This window comes from Echiichthys vipera (assembly GCF_963691815.1).
Source record: "Echiichthys vipera genome assembly, chromosome: Y".
Classification (NCBI taxonomy): Eukaryota; Metazoa; Chordata; class Actinopteri; order Perciformes; family Trachinidae; genus Echiichthys; species Echiichthys vipera.
In genome coordinates this window covers 10,229,692-10,246,371 of record NC_139849.1, presented here as the reverse complement: position 1 = coordinate 10,246,371, position 16,680 = coordinate 10,229,692, and positions in this window count along the sequence as shown.

Sequence of the window (16,680 nt, the reverse complement as noted above, 5' to 3'; positions counted from 1 at the left end):
AGTGGTGGGGCAGGACAGAGCATGTCTGCCACCTCTCAGGGATTGAGTGGGCTCAAGATTGCACTCACGCCCCTAAGCCTACCAAATTTCTCTGGAGACAGGAGGGGCCATTAGCGGTGGAAGAGTAACTGGGGGACCCTTCAAGCATTAGCCGAACCCACAGGCTCTCGAAGTGTAGGCTCTTCTACCTGCTGGACAGCATCGGTGATAAATATCAGTTGCCATGTCATCTGTCGAGGGACTCTTCGACAGATGACATCGAGGACTTCACCGTAGTACGGGTGAACATGGAACATGAACATCAACAACAACAACAACGCTGATGTGCAGACGAGACCCGGTGGAGAGTCCCAGCCAATCAACAACGCCTCGGACTCAAATTAAGCCCTTGGGAGAGGGTATTGCTTGGTCTGTGACTGTACTTGAGTGACTTTCATTGTGACCGTTGCGACAGCAAAGGATAAGCCGATCACCGCAAAATAGCTATTAGCACGTAGCTTAGCGGCTAGCTAGTGGCTAGCTAAGCTAACTGAAGTGTGTCACCGCCATCTTGGCACGGGACCGGAACTACGTCATCAAAATATGTCATCCAGGACTACGCCGTGGTACGGGTTAACATGGGTGATAAGCCGGCTGGTTGTATCGTCCAGGTGGCCGAAGTGGGAGGCAAGGTGGCGTTCCCACCAAAACTGAGACCATCGTGTTGCCAAACCAGTTACAGGATGAGGACAACAAGGCCCTGGGAGTGGGTTATCACGTGGGGGAGGACAAACTTGCAATACAATACAGGGTATTGTTCTGTATTGTATTGCATTGTATTGTATTGTATTGTACTGTCTACGTCATCTGTCTACGTTAACTACACATGCACAGCGTCGCTTGATTTCACTGGATTTCCCACCACTTCGGCTCCGGATAATATTGCTGTTAACATAGTTTATCGTTTCTATATTTGGAATCACTCGTGCCCAGCTTTTATTGTATTAATTTCTTCAAACCATGGGCCGAAGCTTTTAACCATCAGGCCTGTGGTTGCCTCTGATTACACCGGAGAAGTAAAACACGGAAGTCGTGACGCCGAATTGCACGGCCAATTTTTAATGACCTTCTTTAACTCAGTGGGATCTAAAAACAACTGCTTGAGTGGGCTGCCTGCCCAGGAGTGAAGAAAGTCACCCTGGACATTCGGCTCCAGGACCGGAATTTAACTCACCTCCCTGTCGTGGTTCTGTGTCCCGGGGTGACAGATCCCCAGCACAGGCTGCGATATGATGGCCGTGTGCGAGTACTGTCTCCACACGCTCTCAAAACTGAGGGAGAAGGTCTCTGGCCTGAAGGCTGACCTCATGGAGAGGGACAAAATCCTCCTGGATCTCTCCAAAGTCGCCACGTCCCAGGCGAAGCTCGTCGCCCTTCTTAAGGCTTCCGGCGCTGGTGACCTGACCATGACAGCCGCCGACAACACGACCCTGCCGTGGACTCCATCACCACCGGATCCCCGGCACCAGCACTCACGCTGGTTGTCGGGACCTCGATGGTCAGGCACGTGAGGGTACGAGGCGGCCAGACCTTCTGCCGCCCGCGTCAGGGAAGTTGAGTCCTTCGCCCTCCGTGTTCACAGCACAACTCCGTCTCCATGCTGGTCCTGCAGGCCAGTACCAACGATTTAAAGAACCACCAGTCCGAGGTCCTCAAGAAGTCCATGGTGGACCGCCTGCTAGACACGGGGAAGGACTGATTATTTCCAGCCCGCTTCCCCCGCCGCGTTTTGGTGACTTCATGTACAGCCGCCTCCGGCTACAAGCGGCCGAAATGGGTTTTCTCAGGAGGGTGGCTGGAGTCTCCCTTAGAGATAGGGTGAGAAGTTCAGCCATCCGTGAGGAACTCGGGATAGAGCCGCTGCTCCTTTGCGTTGAAAGGAGCCAGTTGAGGTGGTTCGGGCATCTAGTAAGGATGCCCCCTGGGCGTCTCCCTAGGGAGGTGTTCCAGGCACGTCCAGCTGGGAGGAGGCCTCGGGGAAGACCCAGGACTATCTCTCTAGGTCGTCCTCAGACGAGCCGTCCATCGTTGTCTCCAGTCATCCCGATTCTCCATACATCTTTCCAGTTCGCTGGTACTCTGGGCTCCTGCATCCCTCTTGAGTATGTTCACGTATGTTAGTGTGGAATGTCCACTTGACCGGCGCCTGCGTGTCGGTTCCCACAGCACCAGCTTGCTGGCTGAAAGTTCTAGGTGTCTTTGGCAGTGCCCTGCAAGTCTCATTCTCCTTACAGCAATATTTTCACTCACCCTTGGTATTCCCTCATACAGGATTATATTGGTTACATGTGCATTCTTGCTGATGCATCCTGGTGTAGCACCCGTCCAGGGACTTCTCTAGGGTTGGTTTAAGGGTCCAGCATTCACTGCCATAGAGGAGAACGGACTCTATTGTAGCGTAGAAGAAGCTGAGTTTGATTTGGCGGGGGAGATTGGAGTTCCATACACTGGTCATCCCGTTCAGGGCCCTTCACGCAAGTGGCTACCTCACTTTTAGATCCCCCTCAGTTGAGTTGACCCATGAGCCCAGGTACTTGAAGTCATGAACTTCTTTCAGCACAGTGCCTCCTGCTGTAGACAGAGGTTGATGTTCTGGTTGAATGTTATAGGTGATGACCTCAGTTTTCTTGGCGTTCAACCTGAGGCCAACCTTGGCACACTCTAGCTCTACCCTGTTTAGTAGTTCTTGTGTCTGTTCCACGTTGTCGGAGAGCAAACTGATGTCATCCGCATATTCAAGGTCTGTGAGGACCACTGCGGGTTTTCGACTTGACCACCTTGGTGTTAGCGTGAAGCCAAGTTCCTGCTCTCGCCCACTGATTGCCTTCCTGAGTGCATGATCAAGGACTAGTGTATCCCCTTGCATAACCCCAGCAAGGATGTCAAACTCCTCACTGCTGCCATCTGGGGTCACCACCTTGGCTCTTGTTCCTGCGTACATGGTCTCTATTGCTCGGAGTAGGTTGGGAGGAATACCATATGACTTGAGGATCTTCAACATCATACCTCGGTGGATCGAGTCAAATGCCTTTTTGAAGTCTATAAAGCATAGGACTGCAGACAGGTTGTTCTTCTTCACCTCCTCAATCAATCTCCTAAGTGCCAAGATCTGGGCTGTAGTAGTTCTCCCCTCTCGAAAGCCATTCTGATTCACCCGCAGGTATGGGTCAACTGCTTGCCGGACCCCTGTTTAGGATCATGCGGTTGTAGATAGTCAGACTGATGCCTCGATAGTTGTCCGGCTTTGAGAGGTCTCAAGATTTAGGCACTGGGACGATGTTTGACAAAGACCACATATCAGGCAGCCGATTGTGCAGCAGAGCAAGGTTGCAGAAACCCAGGATGATGTCGTCGAGATCACAGTTCTTCAGGACCTCTGGGGGAATCTGTACCGGCACTTTTGCCCACTTTCACAGTGGTTTTCGCCCTGGCGAGCTCCCCAGGCATGAAGGGACCATCATTGATTGAGAGGTTCTGGAGGTATGGTGGCACATCTTCTTCAACTGTTTCCGCTGTCTCTCCCAGCAGCCCTTGGAAGTGGCTGAACCAGGTTGTCACCCTCTCTTCAGGGCTGTGTCCCTTGACCTGTCCCTCCTTGGTCTTCTTCCTCCTTCCATTGCTATTCCCCTTGTGCAGCCCGCACTCTCTGCACTTTCTCCATCAGCTCCTCCCCTTTGATGGTATCATAGGTGTTGAAGAGAAGCTGTTTGGCCTCGTTCAGCTCCCTACGACTCTCCACGGTTGGCTCCTTCTCGAAGTTGAGACGGGCTTCCTCCACCTTCCCCCGTGCTGCTACCACCTGTGTGTTTGGAGCGCTGGGAGGTTTTGACTCTCTCCATCATGGGTACACACAGTTTGGCTCCGCTCCCTTATCCAGCTCCTGGAATTGCTTCCTCACCTGCTCCGTGTACCTGGTTTGAAGGCCAGGGTCGCTAGAGAATGCTTTCCAGTTATACCGGATCCTGGGACTTGGTTTGGGGACCCTGAGGCTCAGACGCACCTTCATCGAGACCACACGGTGGTCTAAGCCCAAAGAACTGAATGTGGAGTATGGCTCTGCATTCATAATGGAGTTCCTCCATTTCCTCCTCACTAGGATGTAATCGAGCTGTCTGAGCATGCCAGTGGCTCTGTCTCGGAACGTCCACCTCTTTCCTGTCCTCTTCCGGAAGATGGTATTTGCCGCTAGCAGCTCATGCTCTGTGAGAAAGGCGGTAAGGTAGGTGCCATTGCGGTTGGTAGAGTCTAGGTAAGAGAAGGTTGTGTCCTCTGGTCCAAGCCTTGCGTTGAAATCCCAAAGGATTGCCAGGAAGTTGTGGGCTGGGACGTCTCGGACCGCTGCTACCAGGTCCTTGAAGAACTCCTCCACGTCCTCAGGTGGTGCCACGTTGGTGGGCGAGTACACGACTATCACTGTTGTTACTGGATTGCCCGAGAACTCTGCGATCAGGATCCTGTCGGTGTGGTGGTGAACCCGACGAAGAGCCTTATGTGCCCGGGAACCCAGCATTAACCCAACGCCGCCTGTTGCAGCCTGGGCCTCGTTCCGCCCTGCTGATGCTGATGAATGTGCATCTCTCCACTCTGCGGTACACGATCCGGTCATCAGTGTGCACTCTCCTGTGTTCCTGGATCCCCAGGATCTCCACTCCCCATTCCCCAGCACAGTGGGCTAGCTCTATCAACCTAGCTTCTTCCCTCGCTGTGCATGCGTTGAAGGTTCCCATAACAAATGGTCTCCGACAACGCATGAGTGCATTGGACGGGGTGCTGTGATCAGACAGGACCCGCCCTGGGACAAGCCCAGGGTTTGAGGCCCTGTCGTCATAGTGTCCTCCAGAAGGAGGACCAGCACCACCGTCCGCCGCGATATTCCTGTGGACTCCCGCTACTGGAAGTATAGGATTTGGGATGACGCTGTACTCCATGGTTGGCTTTACTATGCTGATAGCGAACTGTGGGGCGCAACTCCTCACAGTCCCGGTTTTAGATCAGAGTGTCCTTCTCCTAGACGGGTTGCCATCCAAGGCTATGAGCCCCGTCTGTCCACAACCATTCTTAGGGCGCACTCACACTGTCCTTCCGCACCGGCCAAAACCGGTTTTTCAGGTAAAGCCTAGTCCAGTTGAGCAGTGTGAGTGCACCCGCTCCGCGCATAACTGCATACAGCGGGCCGTCTACGGCCCGCCTGAGAGAGGTGGGCTTTTGTAGAGCCCGTTTGCACATGTACAAGCACGAGCGTGCGCACGTGTACGAGCACGAGCACGAGGCCTACGGTGGTTCTGACGTCCTTCATGCGCGTCTGTTCGGACATAGAAAATAGAAGTAGGGACCATGCGCGGACATTTAACAATAACAACAATGGCGGCGAAAGGTTCACGTTGGTGAGATGCGGAGGTGGAGTGTTTACTGCAGATTTTGGTCGGATGAAAATATTAAAAAACAGTCGACAAGACGCACAAAAACTCAGAGGTCTATGGAAAGATTTGTAAACAAAGCGACGCATCGCGATGACGTCAATCAATGCGTGTGACGTTTTACGGCGTGATGACGTATGGACAGCAAGAAGCATTTGCGCGAGGCCCAGGCAGTGTGAGTACAAACGGGCCTGGGGCGCGGGGGGAGACGGAGGGGGGACAAGTACCCTAAAGCCTGGGGCGCGGTGCGGAAGGAGAGTGTGAGTGCGCCCTTAGTCAGGCCCCTACCCTGAGACCACACTGCCATGGGAGACCCTACCAGGAGCACAAGGCTCCAGACAACACAGCCCTCAGGTTCACAGGGACACACAAACCTCTCCACCACGATAAGGTGATGGTTCCCGGAAAGGGACTAGGTGGAGAGATTATATCTCCACACTGGCCTGGGAACGCCTCGGGATCCCCTAGTTAGAGCTGGTTAATGTGGCCCGGGAAAAGGAAGTTTGGAGTCCCCTGCTAAAGCTGCTGCCCCCACGACCGGACCCCGATAAGCGGTTGAAGATGAGATGAGATGAGATGAGATGACCGTATTGTAACCATATTGCAAATAAATTGTAAAGTAAAATGTGGACTTCTGAACATCAGATCTCTGCCATCTAAAGCTGAATTAATAAATGATCTGATATCAGATAACAATATTGATTTACTCTGTCTGACTGAAACATGGCTGCGTCCCGAAGAATATGTTTACCTAAATTAATCCACTCCTCCCAGTCATATTAATACTCATATTCCTCGAGGCAGTGGTCGCGGAGGAGGCGTTGCAACTATTTATGACTCAGGCCTATTAATCAACCCTAAACCTAAACTAAATTATAATTCATTTGAAAGTCTTGTTCTTAGTCTTTCACATTCAACCTGGAAAACTGTGCAGCCAATTTTACTTGTTATAGTGTACTGTGCTCCTGATCCGTACTCTGAATTTCTATCTGAATTCTCAGAGTTACTGTAAAATTTAGTCCTTTAATCTGATAAAGTAATCATTGTAGGAGGTTTTAATACTCACCCAGACGTTGATAATAGAAGCCTTAGTATTCGATATCTCTATCTATTATTAGATTCGATTGGTTTTAGTCAGAGTGTACATAAACCTACTCACTGTTGCAACTACACCCTCAACCTTGTTTTGGCTTATGATGTGGAAATCAATGACTGAAAAGTCTTTCCATAGAATCATATTTTATCAGACCATTATTTAATATCTTTTGAATTCGTATTACAGGACTACTCACCTCTGGGTAAAAGTGTCTACACTAGATATTTATCTGATAGTGGTGTAACTAAATTTAATCGGAATCGATTTCATCTGCATTTTATTTTATTTAATGCCTTATCCTAATATTCCAGATTCCTGCACTAACGCTAGTTTTTCTAAAATTGATCACCTTGTTGACAGTGTTGCAAACTCACTACGAACAACACTCGACTGTTGCTCCTTTGCAAAAGAAGATATAGAAACAGAAGAAGTTAGCGCCGTGGTATAACTCACAAACCCGTGAATTAAAACAAATATTGCAAAATTCGAAAGTAAGTGGTGTTCCACTAAATTGGAGGAATCTCGCTTTGTTTGGCAAGCAAGTCTAAAAATATATAGGAAGGCCCTCCATAATGCCAGAGCAGCCTATTACTCATCTTTAGTAGAAGGGAATAAGAACAATCCTAGATTTCTTTTCAGCACTGTAGCCAGGCTGATAAAGAGCCACAGCTCTATTGAGCGATGTATTCCTAAAACCCCTCAGTAGTAACGACTTCATGATAACTTTAATGATAAAATTATAATTATTAGAGACAAAATCAACTCGCTTGGCAACAATTTTTCTTCAAACCAAGGAACCTTAGAAAGAACTGTACGACACGATATATTCTCGTACGTTGAGCAAATGAGGAAGTCTTGCCTGTGGGATCTTCCACACTTCTGACCAACTGATGTTCCGGTTTGCGATTCCCTCCCAGGTTGTCCGACTTCCTTGTCGACCCTGTGACACAGCCTTGATCTTGTATATCTTCGTGTATCTTCCTCTGTCCTTGTCACCTCTGCTACCACCATCTCCTTCCTCTCTTTGCGGTTGGCCTTGGACCAAAAGCGTGGGGCCTCTCCCCATCCTAGCCCTGCTCTTCCTGCCTGCACTCTGCCCATGATCTCTCGGTGTTGAAGCCGACTGACAGCTTGGTCGACCTCGGTTTGGGCATTCCACTTGCGGCCAGATGGAACCTTGGCATTTGCATTCCTTACGGACTCGTCTGTGGACTCCCTAAGCTCGAGTACCGACCTGGTCTTCTCTTGCATGTAGCCCAATCGTATACATTGCAGTGGCAGCTGCTGCATGTTCTTTCCAAAGAGACCGGTTTCAGATATGCACCGTGGCAGTCCCAACCACTTTCGGATGAACGAGTTGGCTTTTCCATCCATCTTACTTGCGGTTTATGAGGGGATCTCGCTCATTTTCAGGGGCAACATCACCCTCCTGTAGAGTGTAAACTGGTAGCACCAAACCCTGTACTTCCCAGGGAGTTGGCTTTGATCAATCCTTGCCAGGCCATCAGAGAGCTGCTTCATGACTGATGTTCCCATCTGTTTGTCAGATAGATCTGCACTATACTGCCTCCCCAGGCTTTTGATGGGTTGCTTTGATAGGAGTGGGATTTTTTCCCCTCCAACAACGAAGATGGTGTTGTCGTTCCTAACTCCTCTTCTGAGTGATAAGCTCCGAGTCTTGGAGGGCTTGATCTTCATTCTAGCCCATGACATCAATTTGTCCATCCTCTTCAGCAGTCTTGATGTGCATGCTGCTGTCTGAAGGAGGCTGGTGACATCATCCATGTAGCTGCTCAGTGGAGGGAGCCTCTGACCAGTTGGCAGTTTGATTCCCCCAACCATTTGCCTTGCCCCAATGAGGATTATCTCAAAGGCTGCTACAAACAGTATTGGAGAAATGGCACACCCCATCGCAATTCCTACTTCAAGACGCTGCCAGCCAGTGGTGAAGTAATGTAGGGAAAAGCACATCTGCAGGTTATTGAAATACCAAGTTCTTGTCGCAGGTGGGCATGTGAAAGAATCCCATGGCATAGTTGATTAGCTGATGTGGAACTGATCCATACGCATTGGCGAGGTCAAGCCAGATGACATGCAGGTCTTTCTTCTCCTGCTTGGCCTTCTGGATCTGGTCAAAGATCATAGTGGAGTGCTCTACACACCCTGGGAAGCCTTGGACTCCTGCTTTCTGGCAGTTGGTGTCGAGATAGCCGTTCTAAAAGGTAGGTGGTCATCCTTCTGGCTAGCACTTAGAAGAAGATCTTTCCTTCTACGTTCAGCAGGGTGATGTTTCGGAGTTTGGCTGATGTTTTACTAGATCTATCTATTGACACTATTGACCATCGCATCCTGCTACAGAGACTGGAGCATCTAATTGGCATTAAAGGAACCGCATTAAGCTGTTTTAAGTCTTATTTATCAGAATGATCTCAGTTTGTACATGTTAACGACAAATCCTCCATACACACTAAAGTCAGTCAGTCCCACAGGGTTCTGTCCTTGGACCGATTCTATTCACCTTATATATGCTTCCCTTAGGAAATATTAAAAGGAAGCACTCTTGCATATTTTTCGATCAAACCATAAGAAACCGATCAGTTTGATAAACTTCAAATGTGCATTAAGGAAATAAAAAGCTGGATGACCTACAATTTTCTGATGTTATTTTGAGGCTGGACTATTGCAACTCCTTATTATCTGGCTGCTCCAATAAGTCTGTTAAGAGTCTTCAGTTGGTCCAAAATGCTGCAGCTCGAGTACTAACTAAATCAAATCGAAGAGAACACATTTCTCCTGTATTAGCTTCTTTGCACTGGCTACCTTTAAAGTCTGGAATAAAATTTAAAATCCTTCTTCTTACCCACGAAGCTCTTATTGGTCAGGCTCCGTTGTATCTTAAAGAGCTCATGGTACCCTATTACTCGACTAGATTGCTGCGCTCTGAGAATGCAGAGTCTCCAAAAGTAGAATGGGAGGCAGAGATTTCAGCTACCAAGCTCCTCTACTATGGAACCGACTCGCAAGTGTTATTCGGGAGGCAGACACTGTCCCATATTTAAGAGTAAACTTAAAACTTTCCTATTTGATAAAGTTTACAGCTAGGGCTTACGAGCCAGCAAGCTGATTTTGTCAAGACAGATGGCTGTCCTCCATAGAGCTGGGTCTATCCGACGTTCCTGCCTGTTATAGGGAAGGTTTTCGTTGCCACTGTGAATTGTTGGGCCTATGTAAATCATAAATAAGTCTTAGAGTGTGGTCTATACCTACTCTGTAAAGTGTCCTGAGATAACCTTTGTTAATATTTGGCACTATAAATAAAATTTAATTGAAATTGAATTGAAACTTTTCCTCATGGTGCCCGAAAAAGATGCGCACTAAGCTCGACCTCACGGAGGAAAGAGGGGAAAACGCCAGTTAGCAGGGCTTTATGACCCCCTTGGTCTGGCGACGCCCCTGAAAGAGAAGGGCGTCTATCTTGTCAGGAGGGTCTTTCAAGAGGCCGGCACATTGACTAAGGATACATGGGATAAGCCACTGTCTGGTGAGCTGCGCGGGAGGGCAATCAAGCTCTTCAAAGAGTATGCCTGGCTGAGTACCATCACTTTCTCCAGGAGTATTACACCTCCCGGCTGGCTGGGTAAACCCTGGGGGATCACATTTTCCGACGGGAGCTGTGACTCTTATGGGGCGGTTCTCTACCTGCGCTGGGAGACTTCAGGGAGTATTGTAACCCGGCTTGTGGAGTCAAAGGCAAAATTGACCCTGCTCAACCAGAAGGGCGATGCTGTAAAAGCGGAGATCCGCGGAGCCGTCTTTGCTGCCTGGCTGAAGGGGTGCATACTGAAGCATAGGCGGTTGGAAGTGGATAGGTGGTAACACTTTGTCGACAGCCAGACTGTGTTGGGAGCCAGACTGTGTTGGGAGCCATCCAGCGGGAAGTTTCTTACTCACTAACCGTGTTGGTGAGATCCAGAAGGCCGGACCAGTGACAGATTGGTGGTTGGTCCCCGGTCAGTACAACGTGGCCGATCTAGTCATGAGAGGGTGTTCCCCTGAGCAGCTTGATGGTGACTCCTTGTGGTAGAGAGGCCCCGAGTTCCTGACTAGAGCAGTGGAGGAGTGGCCCATGACGTCTGCTGCAGAGGTGGCCTCTGGTTTCAGGGAGGTCGTGAGTAAGCTCCTAAGGAAAGCTTTCTCTGCTTTCTCCTTTCTGCTTCAGGCGGTCCTACCAGTGTGAATGCCATGGGCAGGGACGGGGCAATTACGTCGCCTCCTGTGGTTCATAATAGAGGATCCTCGCCAGGTGCTACTGCGGGGTCTTCTTCGACAGCATCTAGTGCCTGCAGTACGAAGAGGATTTGGGGTTTGGCTCTTGTAGGACTGGTGAATCTTTCGAGGTTTGCTACCCTAACCAAGCTCTCTGGGGCTGTGGGATACGTCTGCAGGGCTGTGCACTTCTGGTTATTCAGCAGAAAATGAACCAGCAAGCGAGAACAGTGAGACGGGTTTTCTCACACACCAGGAATAAGAGGAGGTGTTCAAGGATTTATGTCTCGCTGCCCAGACGGGTGTGATCTTCCCCAGGACAACATTTAACCGTGTGGTTGTGAACAAGGACACTGCAACAGACCTCTTGTTGTGCCGCGGCCGTATCCAGTCTGTCGATAAAGGGGGACCTGGGGTTCCACTCATCCCCTACAACGAGCGGATCAGCACCCTCCTTGCCGATGAAGCTCACCGTGCCAACTATGAAGGCATTGACGGTACCCTGCTTCGGATGAGGGAAAGAGCCTGGGTGGTGCAAGGTCCTAGAGTCGCTTACAACATTGTAGACTCATGTATGCATTGCCGGAAGAGCAGGGCCAAGTTCTGTGTGAACTCCCTTCTGTAAGCACTGGGCCAGCAGCTCCTTTTGAGTACACAACGCTGGACCTGTTCGGTCCATACGCAGTTAGGGATGCTGTGAGGCGGCGCACGAAGAAGAAGGTCTGGGTGGTCTTTAGTTGTATGGCTTCGAGAGCGATGCATGCAGATTTGGTTGAGGACCTGTCGACTGAGGGCTTTCTCAAAACCTACCAGCGATTTACCGTCCTGAGGGGCCATTCCAAAAAGCTCTGGTCCGACCAGGGCACCAACTTCGTAGGGGCCAGACCTGCACTAAAAGAGCTCTATAGCTTCCTGGCAGGTATCGATAAAGGGAAAGTCCAAAGGAAGCGGTTGTGGCTGGAACTGACTTAGTGTGGGAGTTTAGTCAGGGGCAGCGGGGGCAGCTGTCTGCGTTTTGAAGAGGTCTTTGAGCAGTGTGGGTGAGGAGGGTGCCTTGACCATCCTGGAGTTCAAAACCCTTCTCTACCTGGTTGCCAACCTTTCCAATGAGAGGCCAGGGCTCAGGTCCAAGAGGATACTGTGAATGTTGTGACACCAAACTCATTGCTGTTGGGTCGGGCGGGACCCAGGGGTGACACCTAGGGTTTTGAATTCCCTACCTACCCGTTCAGTCGTCTGCGTGCTGTCCAGGTGGAAGTGGATACGTTTTGGAGACGCTGGAGCCAATTGGCAGGACCTCACCTGTTTGTGCGGCAGAAGTGGCATGCCCCGGCCAGGAACGTCACTGTTGGAGATGCGTCTGTCCACTGCATGTGGAAGCTGTGTATTAGAAGGCCTGCTAAACTTCAAGAAATTGTCAGACTCTGAAACCAACCTTGTGGATGACTCTGACCCTACTCAGCTGAACAGTATTGCATGACTGTCTGTTTGATTGTCGACCCATTTGTTGGCCTGTATAATTTTTGACTGAACCTGTTCCTTATTAAATCAATTTAAAAACTCAGTCGACTTATACCTTTATTTCTCACCAGGGAAGTGTTGAATTTCCACCACAATAAAAATAATCATTCCAATTACAATGGGGTCCTCATCGACTTCGTCTGTGCTTGGGCCGTAATAATAATATTAATCATTCCAATTATAATAGGTTTCTCGCCGACTTAGTCAGTGCTTGGGCCCTAATGAAAACTGCAAGCAGTAATGATGTGCCCTCACCAACCAATGCACGTTGAGGAACTGGCTGGAATCTGGGTGACGCATCACTCTTTGTTGTAAATCAGATGAAGTTTGAAATGTTAATCTGTAATCTTTAGGTTTTCCAAATGAATTGCTTAAACTAATCCATCTCATGAGTCTTTAGTTGTATTGTTTGGGTGATAACACTAGATGGAGCTCTTGGTTTAGATAAAAATGTTAAGGTTTTTGTTTGATCAGGACCGAAATGCACGACTCAACTCTGGTTCAAAGTGCAACAAAGAATCTTTAATGTTCAAAGGGGTGCAAGCATAGGTGCGAGGTGGAGGGGTAGTGCAAGGTCCCAGGATCCTGATGTGATAGGTGAAGTCACCGAGGAGTGCGTGGATGCAGGTGGCGTGATGTGAGGTCCGCTGTAGGGGAATGGTGATGCAGTGAGAGAGCTCCGGAGAGCTGGCAGCAGGCAGGCAGGTCCACAAGCAGGCAGGGAGGAAGCAATGCTCAGGACTGCGCAGCAAAGCACAGTAATCTGAAGCAGGTAGCAAAAACACAAGGAGATTAGCTTCACAAGCTAAGCACAGGGTAAAAAATGCAAAGAAGCCAGGATCCAAACCACCACATAGACTGACGAACAATCTGGCAATGAGCAGGAGAGAAACCAGTGGATTAATGGGAGGCTTGATTGTAGAGTGAGTTCACCTGTGGAGCAGAAGCCTAGCCCACATGCACACACACAGCACAGACAGGGGGAGAGACAGAAGGAATAATACAGTCCACAGCCACAGCCACACTGTCCAACAAGAATTGAAGAGCTTTGCAATATAACTTTGTGCATGTTTTGAGAGTGGCCTAACCAGATTAAAAGTGGGTCGGGTTATATCTATTGGGGGAGTTCGTCACAGGAAAATGCATGAAAATCAGGGAATATGACAGGAAATTCAAAATGGCTGACTCCTCGTTTGTCTGGGTAACTTATATATGCCTACAAATTTTTATCCATCTACATCAAATTTAAAGGAGGATTTTTTGTGAAAGAGATTATGTTTTTACATATTTCTTACTGCCAGTAGGGGGCGCTCTGACTATGACTGCATATTGAGATGTCGATGTGTCTAGGCCTCTACTCTTATGAATCATGAGCAATTTGGGGCAGATTGGACAATGTATGGTGAATTTACAACAACTTCCTGTTTCTTGGCGAAAGCTGGTCGCCACAGCGAGAGATTTTGATGAAAAGTCAAAAGTTGCTGGATCTAGCATCATAAAGGTCTTAAGTCTCTGCTGACCGGTTTCGAAGTGGATCGGTTCAACCAGCTTAGAGTAATACATCAAAGTATAGCGACAGTAACTTCCTGTTGCAGATAGGGGGCGCTGTGTATAATTCAAAATTGTCAGACAGATGTCTTCAGACCGGGCCTGTGATCATACATGAGAGCAGTGGTGGCTGCTGGTCTTTCAAGGAGGGGAAGCCCATTTTTCTGGCCTACATCATAAATGTGTTTGTTTATTTATATGTAAATTCTACCCTTCGTTCCTTTTCAAGAAAATGATCTGTGACCTTGTCGTACCAACTAGGCGTCTTTTCCAGGGACTTGACCAGTGTCCTCTCACTGGCCAGCAGAGCTAGGCTGCTTAAACGGCCTTGGCCCATTGTGTTGCGGGTGTAAGACTTGAGCCGCTTTAAACAGGAGAAGCTCCTTTCTACAATTGCAGATGTAGCTCCAACTGTTGCTACTAATGACAACAGTTTGTACAGCTGAGTCATTGCACTGTAACAGCAAGAAATTACACAGCCTCCCCTGTTGCCCTGCAAGTCCTGGTTTGAATAAAGGACCTGAAGTTCAGACCTCAGTCTCCCTGAATCAAAGAACTGGCCATAACTTTTGACGACACTTGCCTCCTCTGGAAACACTTGTCACATCTCATCAAATTTCCCTGGATTGACCAATTCTAAGAAACGCATGCTTTCCAAATTTGCAAAACGCTGAGGTATCTGCTCTGAAAGCTTGTCTGGGATGGCCATGTACAGATTTCTGTAGCGCTCCTTGGGATCTTGCAGCTGTGACAGGAGGTGCTTTCTCAGGGGCTCAGTTTGCGGGTCCGATTTGAGTTCTGCTGCTTTGGCAAAGACATTCTGGAAAACCGCAAGAAGAGACTAAATTCTTTTCTTGCAGTACAGAACATCCATAGATCTCTGCTGGACAATGTCAAACACCACATCAGTCTCAGAGAGGATTTGTTCATATGTGTACAACATGAACACAAACTCAAAATCCCCCAGTTTCATCAGAAATCCTTTAGCACAATCTAATGTGTAGTCATGCATGGTCTTGTCTGCAATGCTCTTCTCAAAAACCTTGAGCATCCTGCAGACTCAAGAAGAGACGTCCTTTTTTGTGGATTTTGAAAATAATGTGGCAAACCGGAGAGAGCTGCAAAACAAATTCTGCACTCAGATAAGTTTTTAACCCCCTGAGACAGCACCAGATTAAATCTGTGTGCATAGCAATGCACAAACATTGCACTGGGGACTTTTGCTTTAACTTTGGCCTGCAAACTATTGAGAGCTGAAGCAATGACAGCAGCCCCATCATAGGTTTGTGCCACAAGTTTCTATCTTGAAATTATAGCCCTGCATGTGTAAGCTGGGATCGGCTCCAGCACCCCCGTGACCCCGACCCCGGGATAAGCGGTTGAAGATGAATGAAATGAATGATGTTCTCATTCATGACTTCAAAAACAGACTGAGCATCTATTCCCCCAGAAACATCAGAAAATCCAGTAAAGCGCTCCTGAATTTTACCTGCACTATCCACATAGAGAACAATGACAGAGAGTTGGGCACAGCAAGCTATATCAGTTGTCTCATCCACCTGCCATGCAAAAAAGGGAGAAACCTGAATTTCATCTTTGATCTCATCAGAAACAGTGGCTGAATGAGCAATGACATCATTTGGGATTGAATGGGACATCCCAGAAAACACAGCCGGTGACTGGAATTTTGTGGCCAGGGCAGAGTCATATTTTGCTAATGTTTCTGTAAACTCCCGGTAATTCCCCTTGTTGGATGATTCACCACTCTAATCATGCCCCCTGACAGCCAAGCGAGGATCAATCAATCATCAATAAGGCGGTTAAGGAAAGTCCTGTTTTGTTTGACTGTTTCATTATGTTTTGCTACTTGAATGTGAGCACCTTCATATATTGCACGTTCAACCCTGATTCTGTCCAGGCACACTTAACCTTGCACATCCACTCACATGTTCATTTCTTCTTTCATGCCTTTTGTATGCCCTGTCAAAGTTAGATACATCCCCAAAACCCACTTTGACCAGACAACACATTCCTGAGATGGTTTCATCAAGAGGCATGGCCAACAGTACATGTTATTTGTGGCAGCACTTCCAGTCAGCCAGCTCACCTTGTCAGGACACCTGAAAAGACATACTTTTACTTTAAATTACTTTTCAACCTTTACAATAAAAATAAACTTAGGAGTTGACCTGCCCTGCTGTTTAACTCTAATTTTTACTTCGTAAGGAAGACTATCAAATGGCTTCGCCAAAATCCGGTCGACAACATTCATATTATCTGCCATGATTTGCAGCTTGCTAATGTTAGTAGCTGGAGCTGCTGCGCCAGGCTACTGTGAAGTGTGACCGCCTGTGAGTGAGTGACGGGGGGGAGAAGCTCCGCAGCTGCAGAGTGACAGAACAGAGTCGCCAAACAAAACGCTAGTCGTTTTTAACAAAGACAAAGTCTCTGGGGATCTGTAATGTCTCCGGATCAGTTCAGAACAACGGAATGAAAAACTTGAAAATGCTCTAGTGGATGTTTATTCTTCAAGATCGCTGATTCGCTCATTTAGCTGTCAATCAAAAAAGGATTCCGCCTCAGACAGCTCAGTCAATCATCATGCAGAAGCCGAGCGTACGGGCCAGCCCACTGTCCCATAGGCCCCCAGAGACGCTGAGCGTCCGATGGGTGGGACAAAGCCCAGCATTTATCCAATGACCGTTTAGTTTCGCTGCAGTGGAACAACCCGCTCTACGCTTCCCCATTGAAGTCAGTATAAGCTGAGCATCCGACTGTGTAAAGCGCTGTGGG